Genomic DNA, 15,201 nt, shown 5'->3' on the forward strand with positions numbered 1-15,201 from the left:
ATCTCTTGTACTTAACACTCATATCAATCTTTTTGATGAGAAGGACTAAAAAATCCTAAGAGAAAAGTATAAATAACCATCTCACCACTGTTGTTCGCCAATCATGAAATGACATATGTATACTTCGGCATAGCAAAAGTGCAATGTCAAAAGCTTAATGTAATTAGGTATTTCTTTTCTCTCTCTTATCTGCCCATTCATGATTTGCTTAAAAGAAAAATATTCAAAGAAAAATAAAAAACAAAAAGAATCAAAATGCTTTATATATGATTGCAAGCGTATATTCTAGGAGATGTGGGAGTTATAAGATGTACCTCAAAGGTGATAGTCCCCATCAAACAATTATGATTGTGTGTGAGTTAAAATGATTTTCTTATATCTCAAATTGTCATAACATGTAGACACTTATGCAATCTTGCAATGTTTTTCACACATAACACGCAATATTCTTTGCTACTTTTGATACATGTGCAGGTACAATGTGATTTAACCATCACAAGGAATACTTATGTTAATGTATGCTCACTAAACTGTCTTAACTTATTTTTAAAATATAAAATTGGTTAGACTTGTTTAGTGTGTGTGTGTGTGTGTTTTGGAATCTATGTGTTTAACATTTTTCTTGTTGAGAGATGTTTTTAAGAGATTAAAATGTTGTTTGGATCCTTGATTGAGTTACATGTTTGATTGCATTCATGTCTGTATTTTTCTCTTCTTGAAAAACTGTTTTTGAGCAATCTCGATAGCTCCTCGACACCTATCGCAGCTAGGCTATCTATCGAGCTCTTCAGCTTCTTTTTATCGCAATCTCGATAGCTCCTCGATCCATCGAGAAAGTGTTTGTCTCCTCGATAGCTCCTCGATCCAACGAGCCTCTTTTTGCTACGGACACCTCTAGATAATTGCCCGATAGATGCATCTGTCAACATTTATGAACCTCGACACCTCTCAATCGGTCGAGATTTAAGAGATTTAGTATATAGGGTCCGCACAATTTCAAATCTCATTTCCTCGATCTCTCTCGACTGCTTCATGTCTTTTCACCTCACAAACCTCTCTCACTTACTCCAAACCTCTTTCCCAAGTGTTCTTCGATCTCAAGATTAATTCTTTTCTCTAGTAAGACTCATTCTCATTCATTTCTTCATGCATTTCATCTTTTGTGACCTAACTTTTGGGGTTTGTTGAAAATTTTGGGAATTTTCAAAATCAAAGAGGTCTTTGCAAAATTTTGGGATGGGTTTTGTATATTTGATCTAAAACATCATGCATTGCATCACATGTGCATTATAACACTGCTTCATGCATTTTAGATTTGTGTTTACTTTGTTGAAAAGATTGTGTGCTGGTAGGATTGGATTGGGCTGAGCCCATGATGTTTTTACTATTGCAAATCACATGCTCATTCATTTTCATGCGTACGTACTTTAAATTCTCTATATTCTTATATATTGACTGTATTGGTACTTTTCTGATTGTCCCTTTCTTTCTCTCTCTCTCTCTTGATTAGTTGCTCTATAGCACCTAAATAAAAATCTACTCCGTCCCAGAACCCTCTTCATTCCAAGTCATCCACTTCTTCTGATCCTACTCCCTCTCATGTTCGGTTCCATGATGATAAAGCCTGACAGGACTTTTTGGAGAACTTCTCTAGACGAGGCATTCATTCGAAACGTGAAGTCATTTTTTCAGATTTCTCCGACACTGACCTACCCACTGTCATTCGTAGTAAGGGTTAGGAGTCACTATGTGACGTCCCGGTCACTTGTCCATCCGTGCTTATTTAGGAGTTCTACTCCAACATACATGGATTTGATTATTTAGTACCTCTTTTTGTTACTCGCGTTCGAGGTACGCGTATCGTGGTCACTCCGGATATTGTATCCAACGTGCTCCATGTCCCAAAGGTAGCGCATCTTGACTAACCCGGTTGTGATCGTCTGAGGAATGTGTCTAAGGAGGAGCTTATATCCTCTTTTTTTAAGCGTCCTTCTATTTGGGGTGATCGTCAGTTCACTTCTTGTACGGTCTTTGCTAAAGGTCCTAGGCTTCTTAACATGGTTATGACTTTTGTTTTACATCCTTTATCTCATTATAACTCCATTACCGAGCCCCGTGCTCAATTTTTGCTTTCTTTTTTAGAGCATCTTACTATAGATTTTCTATTAGGTTCTAAAGTTTAGGACTTTATGTATTTAGAACTCTAATTTGTATTGCTGGCAAACCACGATCAAAACAATGTGTTTAGAAGTGTTTAAAGCTAGCTCAAAGTTGTATGTCAATGTAAAGTTGGAATCGAGTTTAATGCAGGAAGCACTATGGCTTTCGGCCTGGCTCGATCGATCGAAGCTTAGGCTCGACCGATCGAAGCTCGGGCAGATCGCTTTTCTGCTGAATTTTCCAACTCAGCCCTAATTGTTTTAAAACGTTTTTAGAGTTTCTTATTTGTCCTAAGTATAAAAGGCAAACCCTAGCCACGTTTTAGTGTTGCTCATATTGCGGTTTGTGTAAATCTCTTGTGAGATCTAGAGGAGTTTTCCTTTACACAAACTTAGGGTTTTCAAAGAGGAGATATTTTCTACACCTTGATGATCAATTCAGTTGCTGCCATTAAAGCTTAAAGAATACACAAGCGGGGGTGCTTGTAGCTGGTGGGAATCCAAGAAAGAAGGAGTCTATGGATTCGGAGCTTGCACGTGGTCGTGTCAGTAAGTTCTACTGGTTGGTAGCATTAGGAAGTCAAGCGGGGGTGCTTGTAAGTCCTTTTGTATGAACTTCGATTCTTTCAAGATAGTGGATTCAAGTTTACCTTGAGGATAGCTAGGTCAAATCCTCCCTAGGTTTTTACCGGTTTGGTTTCCTGGGTGATCATGTCATTGTCTTATTTATTTTCCACTGTTATGCATGATATGATATATTTGTGTTAACCTAGACTCGTTAATTTGACTAAGTAATCACTTGGCTAATTACCTAGGTTAATTTGTTTGTATTTTAAGGGGTCTAAAAACTGTCATTTTCCTTCTCATTTTATTCTTTCCATCATAGATGTATATAGGGATATGGCGACCCGTGATAAGCTCATCTTCCCTTTGGCTATCACGAGGATTCTACGCCATTTTTTTGTTCCCTTTCCCGTTTCCCACCACTTCCATGTCATGTGTGTCATAGACATCGCTACCGTTAAACGGAGTGAGGCACAGCTACATTCGAGGCGATCCGGGACAACTGCTCCTCCCACTTCTTCAGCTCCTTCCACCTTCACTCCCTCTTCTTCTACGAGGTGTAACTCTTGATGCGATCATGGCGCAACTTCAACGCATGGATGCTCGCCTTGACACTCTCACTGATGAGTTGTGTCAGGTGAACACCCGTGTCGGCCATATTGCCAGACAGTAGGCTCGCCTTGGTGGCTTAGTAGAGTCTCCCTCTCCTCCTCCTGAGGCATCCAAGGACGATGACAACTCCGACAATGATGATGATGATAAGGATTGAGATTCTAGCTCACACAATGATGACGAGATGTCTACTTGACATACTTAACATTTATCACTAGTGACAAAAAAATGGAGTAGTTTTGGATATGAGAGTAGTCATACTCATAAGGGGAGGGTTAGTATAGGAGATTTTTGTTAGGGGGAGTGTTCATATTTTGAGGGATATAGTGAGGATTTTATGTATCTTTTTCTTTTTTTTGATACATTGTTCATGTACGTTAGATCTTGTGATCATGTTGTGATAGCAAACCTTGTACTTGTTGATATATATACATTTGAGGTTGTTATTACAGTTCTTTGACCTATCTCTACATGTGTTGTTTCTTTTCTTTCTTAATACACATGTTTCTTATATATTATATGCAATCTTATATTTTTGTTTCACACTAAGATGCCATGATGAGTTTTGTTTAAAGTGTTTCAAAAATACAAGTTGACAAAGTCTTCTTGCCATAAACTCCCTTCTTGCAGATTTTTTCAAGAGTTTGTGTTAGGATAAATTTTATTGTATTCAACAAGTAAATATGAGTTGAGTGATTTATGACTTCTCTCATATCTCATTTGTTTGTTGTGGTTTTGTCACAAATTGCCAAAGGGGGAGATTGTTAGGACATATGTGATTTGATGTTAGGAACATATGTCAACATTTTATGTAATTGGCTAATCTTTTGACAAAACGCACTCTACTTGTAATTGGGTAGATTTAGGATGAATTTAATGCTTCAAGAAATGAGGTTCCAAATTCAAGTGTTAAAGCCATACAAGTCTGTCCAAGAATCAAGTAAGAAAGTGCAGGATTTTAAAATTCGATAGCTAGCATCTATCGAGGTTTAAAAGCTGCTGAAGCCCGTGGCTCGACAACTAGCTCGATAAATGGCTATCTATCGAGGTTTATGAAATTCAGCTTTTCAAGCTGATTTTCATCCAATCCGTGAATGTATGTTTGGGTTTTCTTTTCTCACAATCCTAAACATATATAAGGATTATTTTAAGGTCGTAAAACGTTACGCACAGTTGCACAAGAGCACAATTCCACAAATGTGAAGAAATGTGTGACCGGAAACCTAATTTGCCCTAACTCTTCTTTCTCTTAAAGAAGGTGCTGTGTTTGTACACGGTAGGGTTTTGTGACCAAGAAACTTCATGATCTTCATCGTGTGATAAATTGGAGAACTTTGCAACCAACATTCTTCTCAAATAGGTGATCAAGCCACGTACTGGGATCCGCACAATTGGTTAGTCACGTACTGGGAGCCATGCATTAAAAATGAGAGATTATCACTGCAAAACAAATCCAATTGGGTATTGGGCTAAGGGTTCAACTGTAGGTTGGTGTAAGGTACTGAAATTCCTTTACTTGTAACCACTTGTTGTGATAATAGTGGATTCTCGGAAGTGGTGACCTTAAAATCACTTAGTGGGGTTTTTACCGTATAGGTTTTTCCCATTCGTAAACAAATCACCATGTCAATTTTTTTTCTGTTGCATATTTTAGTTAATTGGTGATTTATTTGTGCTGCCACGTACATTGCATGTTGATTTGATTAATTAATAAACTTGGCTAATTAATCAATTAATTTATCACAAAGAATCAATACATTCTTGGCCTATTAGTTAAGATTTAAGGAAATCTATTTGGTAGAGTACACTAGAAAATCTAGAGGATCTCAATCCAATTTATCGCTTTTTAACTTATATATGGTTGAATTTTAGATAGCCACTTTTTCTACATGATAGCACCTCCTTAATTGTAAGAAAGGCTTCTGATTTTATATATAGTATTAGATTAATATATAAATTATGTACGAACTTTTCTTTTAGGTACGTGTGAAATCAAATGTATTCATTTATAGATCCTAAATGTATATGAGATACATGTTATATACATATGACATGAGCTATCTCATTCCCTCTACTTTGTGCTTGTGTTTGTTTCTTAAAAATAAAAAATAAAAAATTCTTTATAGGCTCAGAATTCAAGTACTTCCATGTGATGAAATGAAAGTCAGAATATATGCTCTAGGCGTCAATGTCACATAGTTATTTTTTTAAAAGGACACGTAAATTCATCTTTTTATTTTTAAATTGTATAATTGATATAAAATTAGAATCATAATTTTAGAATATGTAAAGAAACTAGTGCAATTGCAATCAGCAAATACAGGTGTTCATAGACATACCTCGGTTTTTCATGCATAGAGTAAAGGTTCACCTTGTTTTCTAAGTTTTTGGAAGTAGGGCTATAAAGGAATCAAGTCGTCAATGAACAATTCAAGCTCAATTTAGGAAAAAATTGGTTATATTTATTTATTTAGCAAATGAGGCAAGTTTAACCAGAAGATTCCCGAAGTGAAGCAGGACAGAGTAAAGGCATTCTGTCATCATTAATATAGTGACTCCAACACTAATAAGATAGATGAGAGAGAATGAGAAAGGTTGAAGATAAGAGCATCGAGAAAGACAAAGAAATGAGTGTTTTGGAAGATAGTAATAAAATATGTATAAAAATAAATAATAAATATAAAATAATATATTTATATTTATATCATCTGTGGGTGCGGAATGAGTAAAACTGGCCATTCACATATCCTCTTCAAGAAAAGTTGGATAGAGTATGGCATTTTTGCCATCCTTCTTGAATTCTCATGTAAAATCTTTGCTCAATTAAGTATAGCATTTGATTTTTTTAAAATTAAAATAATTAGAATTACAGCTTTACGCATATTTACTAAGAATAAAGAATATAAAGTAAAAGTGGGTTCCAGTTAGTTTAACTGGTAAAGTCTCTGATGATTAAATAAGAAATTTGTAGTTCAATCACCGCCTACACCAAAAACTAATTGATGTCTTAGTCTGATAATAAAGAACACAATCATCAGAAGCTGACGTCATAGATTGAAACTTTATCTATAAAAAAATAATATAAAGCAATAATAAAATTAACAGTACCTTAAACCAGAGATGGAACTAGTAAGGGGCAGAGGGGGGCCATCGCCCCCCCCCCCTCCCAAAATATTTTTTTTTTAAATAGTAATAGTATACACATTTAATGAATAGTTTAACAATTGAGTCCAAAATAATTACTTTTGGCCCCCCTCCTCCCAATAAGTTACAAATTGGCCCATGAAAATGATAACCCAACTGGCAAACAAGTATACTACAACATCTGTGTTACTGTGTTGGCTGTTTCTTACTCTTTCTTCTTAGATCCAAGATTTTTTTTTTTATGAGTGTTAAGATTGACTATTTGAATTTTCGTGAAAAAGATATGACTATTTTTGCTGAAAAGAAAAAAAAAAGTGCAAAGAAAAAAAGAATTAAGATAGATGAATACAAATTACAAACCAAGTTAATGTACTTGTAGTGAGTGAGAGTGGGGTGCGTGGGTGGCCATTAATCAATGTGTGGGGTGGGATGGCAGGTGTGTTTGACTATTAATTTTTAACTTAAAATATTTAATTTTTTTTTTTAACTTACCACTTACTAGTTGGTTGTTTATTAGTAAATTAGTTTAATTTTATGTGGGGTGTTATAGAATTGAATAGTTGCGTTAATAAATTGGTGCTAATGTGTAGTGTATAGTCATTAGTATTACAAATTTTATTATATAAATTTTATAAATTCATGTATCAATAATCAAAAGAAATTAGGATTGAAAGGGAGATTGTTGCAAAGTTAAGTACAAAATCAACTATAGATGATTTTTTTTATTTAAAAGAATGTTGAATTCTATTTTTAAATTATTAATTTAAAATGTATTAATAAACGGTTATTTTGTTTCTCCTCTCTTTTGTTGATATTTTCTTAACATTAAATATATGCTAATTTGTATTTTAAATAATTTTTTTTATTGAGGTTTTGGCCCCCCTAAATTTTGATCCTAGTTCCGTCTCTGCCTTAAACAATTAAATTCAAACACTTGATTGTGGAACCTAATATACTGTATTGAAGTTTTACCCTCTTTGCAATCTGCATGGAATTTCACTTCACTTTTGTCTTTTTACTCTCCCTCAAGTTATTTGGCTTTTGAATACGAATTACAATCTTCTCGCTTCCAATGTTTGTGATGCTAGTTTTATCGGCTGTGGGAGGAATCCAGGTAGCCACAACGAAAGTAACACAAGGTACCCACACATCATGATTATTATTATTTTTTGAATAGCAAGATTTTTTTTTTTTTAGCAAAACGAAAAAGAAAAAATCAATTTATTATAAACTACGTTCATTTCAATTTTTCTGTCCACTATTTTGTCTTAGAATGTCTTAAAATATTCTCTACTTTAAGAAATCAATAGACAGAATTTTCATAAGATTTCAAACATTTTCATTTATTCAATTTTAAATTAAGGTGAATAATTTTGAAAAGTGACCCAAAAAAAAAAAAAAAAAACTATCTAAGCAAACAAAAAAAGACTGTTCAATTAATTTTATTTACCTATGGTATTCCCAACAATTTGTTCAAATTCCACTTAGGCAGTCCATAATTTTCGTAAATACAAGCACTACCCAATTAATATAGAGATGTTTATCCCACATCGGTTGTGTGTGTTAGAGTCTTCAGCCCTTATAACCCTAAGCAACTATTACAAAAGTTAGGTCATTTTGTAGTAGTACTCTGGTTATATAATGTATTATAAGTCTGTTTAAAAAACTCTATATATTATTTTCGTGTTTGTGTGTTCTACTAAAGTATTACTATTTCCTCAACAACAACAACAACAAAAATTTAAAAAAAAATTTACAAAGTGCCCTTATATATGATATTCTAGTTAAAAAAATTACATTATTTATTACAATAAAAAGAGTATGATCTGGTGGTTTTAATTGATCTTCCAAAAAATAATAATAATAAAGTTCTTCTTCTATATACTATATCTTTGGATTAGGATCAAATTATACTTTGTGTAATTCTCTGTGATGATAAAACACTCCATAACTTTTATTAAGTTAATGTTTAAGAAAACTCATTGCTGAATTGTATATTTTTGTCGTTTTTAATATGCATTTCAAATTTCATATTAATGGGATGTTAATTAGATGTGATATATATATATATAAAGGTTAAAAAGATCATTTTGAGACTCTTTCCTTTCAAATTGAAGTAATTTGATATACAGTATTTTAGGTGCAAATTTACATGACAAGAGACTAATAACTAGTTATTTTGTCTAATACAGATATGGTTGTTTGGATATCAATGGTTATCTTGATTCTGCTATTCATGGTTCAAAGATTTGGAACAGACAAAGTAGGGTATAGCTTAGCTCCAATAATATGCATTTGGTTTGCATTCATTGGGGGCATTGACCTCTACAATTTCATCAAATTTGATCCAGCTATTGCTAAGGCCATAAATCCTAAGTATATCATAGATTATTTTCAAAGTAACAAAAAAGATGCTTGGATTTCCTTGGGAGGTGTTGTCCTTGCCATAACAGGTTGCAACTTCTTTCCTACATAAATTGTAATATATACCTTCAATTAATTAGTTGAAAAGTTTTTTAACAAGTGTTATTACTTTTAATTAAAAATATGCAAGAACTGAGGCTTTATTTGCTGATCTTGGTCACTTCACCGTTCGATCCATTCAAATAAGCATGTGTTTTTAGACCTATCCAGCTCTTATATTGGCATATACTGTGTTAGGACATATGTGATTCACTTGTTAGGAACATATGTCATTATTTTATGTAATTTGCAAATCCTTTAACAAAACGCATTTTACTTGTATTTGGGTAGATTTAGGATGTGTTTAATACTTCAAGAAACGGTATTTCAAGATCAAGTGTTGAAGCCATGTAAGTCTGTCCAAGATTCAAGCTGAAAAGTGCCTATCATTAAAACTCGACAGCTAGCCCATCTATCGAGCTTAAGAAGTTGTTCCAGCCCCATGGCTCGATAGCTGCTCAACAGTATCTCAACAGATAAGCATCTGTCAAGGTTTATGAAAAACAGATTTTCAATTTTGTTTTGACTCTAATATGGGATTATGTGTTTGGGTTTTCTTTTCTCATAACCCTAGACATATAAAAGGATTATTTTAAGGGCCGTCAAAGAAGACACAAGTTGCACAAGTGTTAAGCAAAGTTTGTTCAAGCAATTTGTGACCGGAGACACGATTTTGCCCTAGTTCATCATTCTTGTGAAGAAGTTGCTGTGTTTGTGCACCATAGGGTTTTGTAACCAAACATCTTCTTGATCTTCATCATTGGGATGAACTGAAGAACTTTGCAGTCAACAACCTTCTCTAGTTGGTGATTGAAGTCACGTACTAGGATTCACGCAATTGGTTAGTCACGTACTGGGAGCCATGGATCAAAAGGAGAAATTGTCACTACAAAACAAGTCCAATTAGGTATTGGGGTAAGGGTTCAACTGTAGGTTAGTATAAGGTACTGGGATTCCTTTACTTATAACCGCTTGTTGTGATAATAGTGGAATTTCGGGAGTAGTGACCTTAAAATCACCCCATGGGGTTTTTGTCGTGTTAGTTTTCCCCATTTGTAAATAAATCACCGTGTCAAGTTATTTTCCATTGCACTTAGTTTAATTGGTGATTTGTTTGTGCTACCACGTGTTTGCATGTTAATTTGATTAATTAATAAACTTGGCAAATTGATCAATTAATTCATCACAGAGAGTCAATACGTTCTTGTTGCTAATACCTTTTACAAATCCATACCAAGTAAATGATATAGGATTACATGCATATCCATGGCCACATTGTTTCCTCTCTCTCTCTCTCTCTCTCTCTCTCTCTCTCTCTCTCTCTCTCTCTCTCTCTCCACATATATGTATTGTCTAAAGTATTTGACATAGTTAACTCATTCAAATGTGGTCCTTATATATATTTTATATATATATATATATATATATATGATGTAGGACCTCTATATTGGCCAACCTTTGTGGTGACCGTATTAATTAGCATCAATTATAGCAAGCCAAGCCATAATATTCGGGACTTTCTCTATAATCCAACAATCCCTCTCACTAGGGTGTTTCCCTCGGGTGAAAGTAATTCACACCAACTAAGTATGAAGGACAAGTTTATGTACCTTAAGCTAATTACCTTCTTATGTTGGCTTGTGTAGCTGTCACTTTAGGTTTCAGGACCACAACAAACATTGGTGATGCCTATGGTAATCTGAAAGTTCAAAAACGTGTAAAAACACCCTTGAACGTTTAGACCCCCAAATTACAACTTAACCAATTTAAGCAATATGTCAAACAACTAGTGTGCGGAAACTTAACATATTCTATAATATGAAATTGGTTAAAAACTATCTAAGCCAACACAGAATAAAATCCACAGCAGATAATAAAAAGGCAAAGATAGAGAGGAAGGAAGATGCAAACACAAAGACAACACGCGATGTGTTATCGAAGAGGAAACCGAAGCCCTCGGCGTAAAACCTCTCCGCCGCCCTCCAAGCGGTAAACAATCCACTAGAAAATACAGTTGGGATACATGGACAGCAATAGACCCTCCAAGCCTAATCTACCCAGTGCACCTAAGCCCTCCAAACTTCTTGCTCCAACGAGGTTGCGCTAAACCTTTTTCTTTTTTAGCTTCCTGGATTCCGCTACTAGACCGTAGCATCAACCAATGAAGATTGGTTCCTTCCTAACTACTTCCCAGAAATCCAAACATCTGTCTCACAGTGATGATGATGGTGAGAACCAGGTTTGGTATAATGCCTTTCAAGGATTTGACAATGGAGAGGAAGAGAGTTGAGGAATTTGAAGAGACTCTAAGGTATAGATTGTGGTTGAAGCAATCTTGTTTTTCTTTAGGGTTTCTCTCTCAAAATTCTCTCTGGAAGCTCTCTCACAATCGTGGGTAAAAGGGGTATTTATACTGGAGTGGGAGAGGAATGTGAAACGTCAGGTTTAACAAAACAGGGGTGGCTCGCGGCTTGACCTCACGGCTTGACTAAGTTGCGAGATCCAGTCGCGAGATAACCGTATGGCCAGTTGTCCTGTTTTTTCCTGTAGTGCTCCAGCTTGCATGACTGTTCACCTTCCAACATGCTTGGCACGTGTGCTACGTCTGGCGGCTTGCAGCCACGAGTCACCCGCGAGTCCCAGCCGCGAGTCTCTGTTTTCTTGCACACTCTTGAGCAATCTTCACTCTATCTCACTCACTACCCTTACAACAAACTCACCTAAATACAGGGTTACTAAATGCTGAATTACAAGCAAATTTGGCACGGAATAAAGCCAATTAGATGGTTGAATAAATTCAACCTTACAATCTCCCCCTTTGGCTATTCCGTGACAAAACTCTAAAACAGACTCTAGACTTAACATGTGAGTTGGGAACAGTTGAACAAAACTCACTCACACTAACTCTAGAAGCTGTGAAGCACTTGAATCATATGGACATAATACTCCTGAAACACAACAATGCACCATGATCATTGTAAGCAGAAAATTATAAATGCATATGAAACAGGCAAAATGTGATCAAGCAAATATGGAGTTAAGAAACAAACCATGGCTTGATCAACCAAGTGAACACCACAAGGTAGTGATCACAGTGCTCATTCACACTTGGAATGAACACAAAGACATACAAGTTAACAAGCACAAGGCAAGACACTTGTATGTTCAACACTCAACCAATGCATAATACACAAGGTATATGCATCTAGGAACAATCCTACAAGGGCACAAGAGTGACAGTACATAAACCAAAATGCAGGACATTTAGATTAAAGTACTGATTTCAACATAGCATAAAGGCTGCAATAAACAAGGTACAAACCATAAAGCCTACAAACTATGCATAAAACATTAACCCTAAAAGCTTACAAAAGCACATGGGTACAAAACACAAAAACATCCTGAATAACAGTTTACAAAACACAATATATCAACTTAAAGTGAAAACTTAAACTGAAGAAGAATGTAAAGACACTCCCCCTTAGGTAATATCCTCCCCCTCTGATCATGCCTATCACTCCCCCTTTTTGTCATGGAATAGGCTATTCATCCTCTTCCAACTTTCTCTGAATTTGATCCAATTGAGTTTGAAGAGAAGTAAACTTCATATCCCATCGAGTGCTTTGATGGTGTAGAGAAGCTGTGAGTCCAGACATCTTTGTATTCAGCTCGTGGACAGAGGATACAATGTGATCAAGTTTCTCATCTAGGGAGAGAGTGCTGAAATGAGATCCACTGTGAGATGCAGAAGTTTCTGGTTTGGCTCTCCTTTGACTATGTCCAATGCTTGCATTGAATGTATGCATGTTGATTGGACTTGGTCTTGAGATAGGAGATTCTTCTGCCGTTGGATAAATTCCCTTGAGCTTCAAGATCCGTGAAATGAGACTGCAGAAAGGAACGCATATCCGAGACTCAGTTCGAAGAACCGTTTTGCGCAGAACATGAAAGATATGAGCACAGATGTCTATTTCCACATCAGAGATTAGATCATGAAGAAACAAAGTATGTCCGAGGTTTATATACCCAGTGCTTCATAAAGGGTACAAATTGTGAAACATCACAATTGTAAGCACTCTCAGTTTTGGAGACAGAGAGGAAACACCGATGGATTTCCCATTGGGTGAGAACTCCAAATCTTGACCAAGACTTTCTTTGAGAAGCTCCTCATTAGGACAGAGATCATCGTAAACCGGTGAATGTCGGAAAATTGGTCTGTTGATGTTAAGAATTTCTGCCAAATATGCAGGAGAGACAGAAAAGCTCTTTTTCTGAACCCAGCACTTAAGTTCATCTCCTTCCATAATTGCGTTAGCATAAAATTCTTTTACCAAATTTTCATACGCGTCATCCAGATCAGAGAGAAGGTAATTCCAATCCTTGTGAGCAAACCATTTTGGAATGTCAGTGTCATGAAGTGAGGGCTGATCCACAGCTCTTTCTAGTAATGGTGTGGCATGTAGAAAGTAATTCTCATAAGACTGATAGGCTGCATATGATCTGAACTTGTTAGGATCGAAACTCTTTGATGAAGAACGAGTCCCTTTTGTTTGAGGTGGGTAATCATCAACATCAATTACTGGTTCCTTCCCTTTGGAACTACCTCCTTTCACAGCAGCTTTCTTGAATGGTGACATGACTAGTCTGTATTATGAACAAGAAAAATGGCAGAACACAATCCAACAGACTTTATTAGCAGTGGGTTAGTGGAAATTTAGGGACAATGAAGAAACCCTAATAGCTGGATGAAAATGGCCAGAAAATAGCAATGAGGGACACAAATGACCCAAATTGAACTACACAGTAGAAAGAGTCAAAATAGAACCACACAATCAGCTGATAAAGGACCCACATTCAACAACACATCAACAGGATACCACACAGGATCATTTTGAAACACCACATCAACAGCAGATCAGACAAAAAATAGCTAACCCTAGCTAAGCACATGATGAAGAACAAAACCAACAATATAAAATAGCTCAAAACAGAGACAGAAACTTCCATAAGCTAAGCATGGACAAAGAGTAATAGTTGAGCTAAAAACCCAGCTCAAAATCACAATCAAATGCGAATAATCCAGAGGGAAAACCATAACAACAAGTAGAAAAGAGTTCAAGACAGAAAAACCATACCTGTTACTCGATGATTTAGAGCTGAAAAGAGGCAAACAATGGAGATCGAAAATGGAGGCACGGTGTGAACAGGTAAGTGCAAATGAGAAAAACAATGAACAGTCACAAAAAGATCGAGGGAAAAACAAAAAGTTTAAAAACTGCCCCTGTATTTCCAAAACACGCGATTTTCGCGACTGAAACGAGTCGCCAGATCAAGCCGCCAAAACACTCAAGGACAAACATTTGAAAAAAAATTTCTAAGTGTTTTTCGCGACTGGAAGGTCTACCCACGAGTGAGTCGCGAGATGAGCCGCGAAAATCTCTGAGTAAACCGCGCGACTGGACCTTCCACTCGCGAACAAGTTGCCAAATATGACCCGCGAAGACACGATTGAGGCAAGCAACTTGTCATACCCGCGACTAAGCCGCCAAAACAGGGCAAAACTGGATTTTTGAAATTTTCAGAATTTTCAAACAAAATACTTTCCAAAAACACCTAAAACACTCAAAAATATTTTTGTGCTTGAATTAACAAAGATTGAGCATGTGAAAACACATTTCATCAAGTACAATCACACAAATGAATATGGCATTTATTGAACATAAACTTGTGTGTTGTGTGTGGATATCAACAACGAGATAGACTTTAGTCTAATGTGAAGCTTCAATGATCAATTCAACGAAGACATACACAATTAGCACTAGATATTGAGATCCATCTCAATTATATAAATATGTATATATGACCTCCCACAAGACTTGATAACATAATTTGGAGCTTTACATTTGACTCCACTTTCAATCATAACATTTGATCTTTTTGATCTTTTGAGTCAATCACCTCTCATTGTAAGAGTGATATTTGATATTTCACTTTAATGAACAAGCCTTTGGCTTTTTGAATAAACATTCACTTTAATATAAGGTCGCTTACCCTTTTTTCTAGTCAAATACTAGAATGTGCGACAGGCTTTTGCAGCTCAATATCTCTTTTCATTTGGAGATTTACATTTGGTGAGCTCTTTTTAGCAAAACAAAAAATAAAGAGTGGGAAGATATATAGACACAAGTCTATGCATGTCTCAAGATCAACAAAACCATTCACTAATCATTCATGACAAGTTTGAAGATCTATTTACAAC

General features: G+C 35.7%; 1 pseudogene; it reads left to right on the forward strand.

Annotated features, from left to right (window-relative positions):
* LOC115970523 overlaps positions 1-15,201 on the forward strand; it is a 38,672-nt pseudogene that overhangs the window by 17,076 nt on the left and 6,395 nt on the right.

This window comes from Quercus lobata, chromosome 12, assembly GCF_001633185.2.
Source record: "Quercus lobata isolate SW786 chromosome 12, ValleyOak3.0 Primary Assembly, whole genome shotgun sequence".
Classification (NCBI taxonomy): domain Eukaryota; kingdom Viridiplantae; phylum Streptophyta; class Magnoliopsida; order Fagales; family Fagaceae; genus Quercus; species Quercus lobata.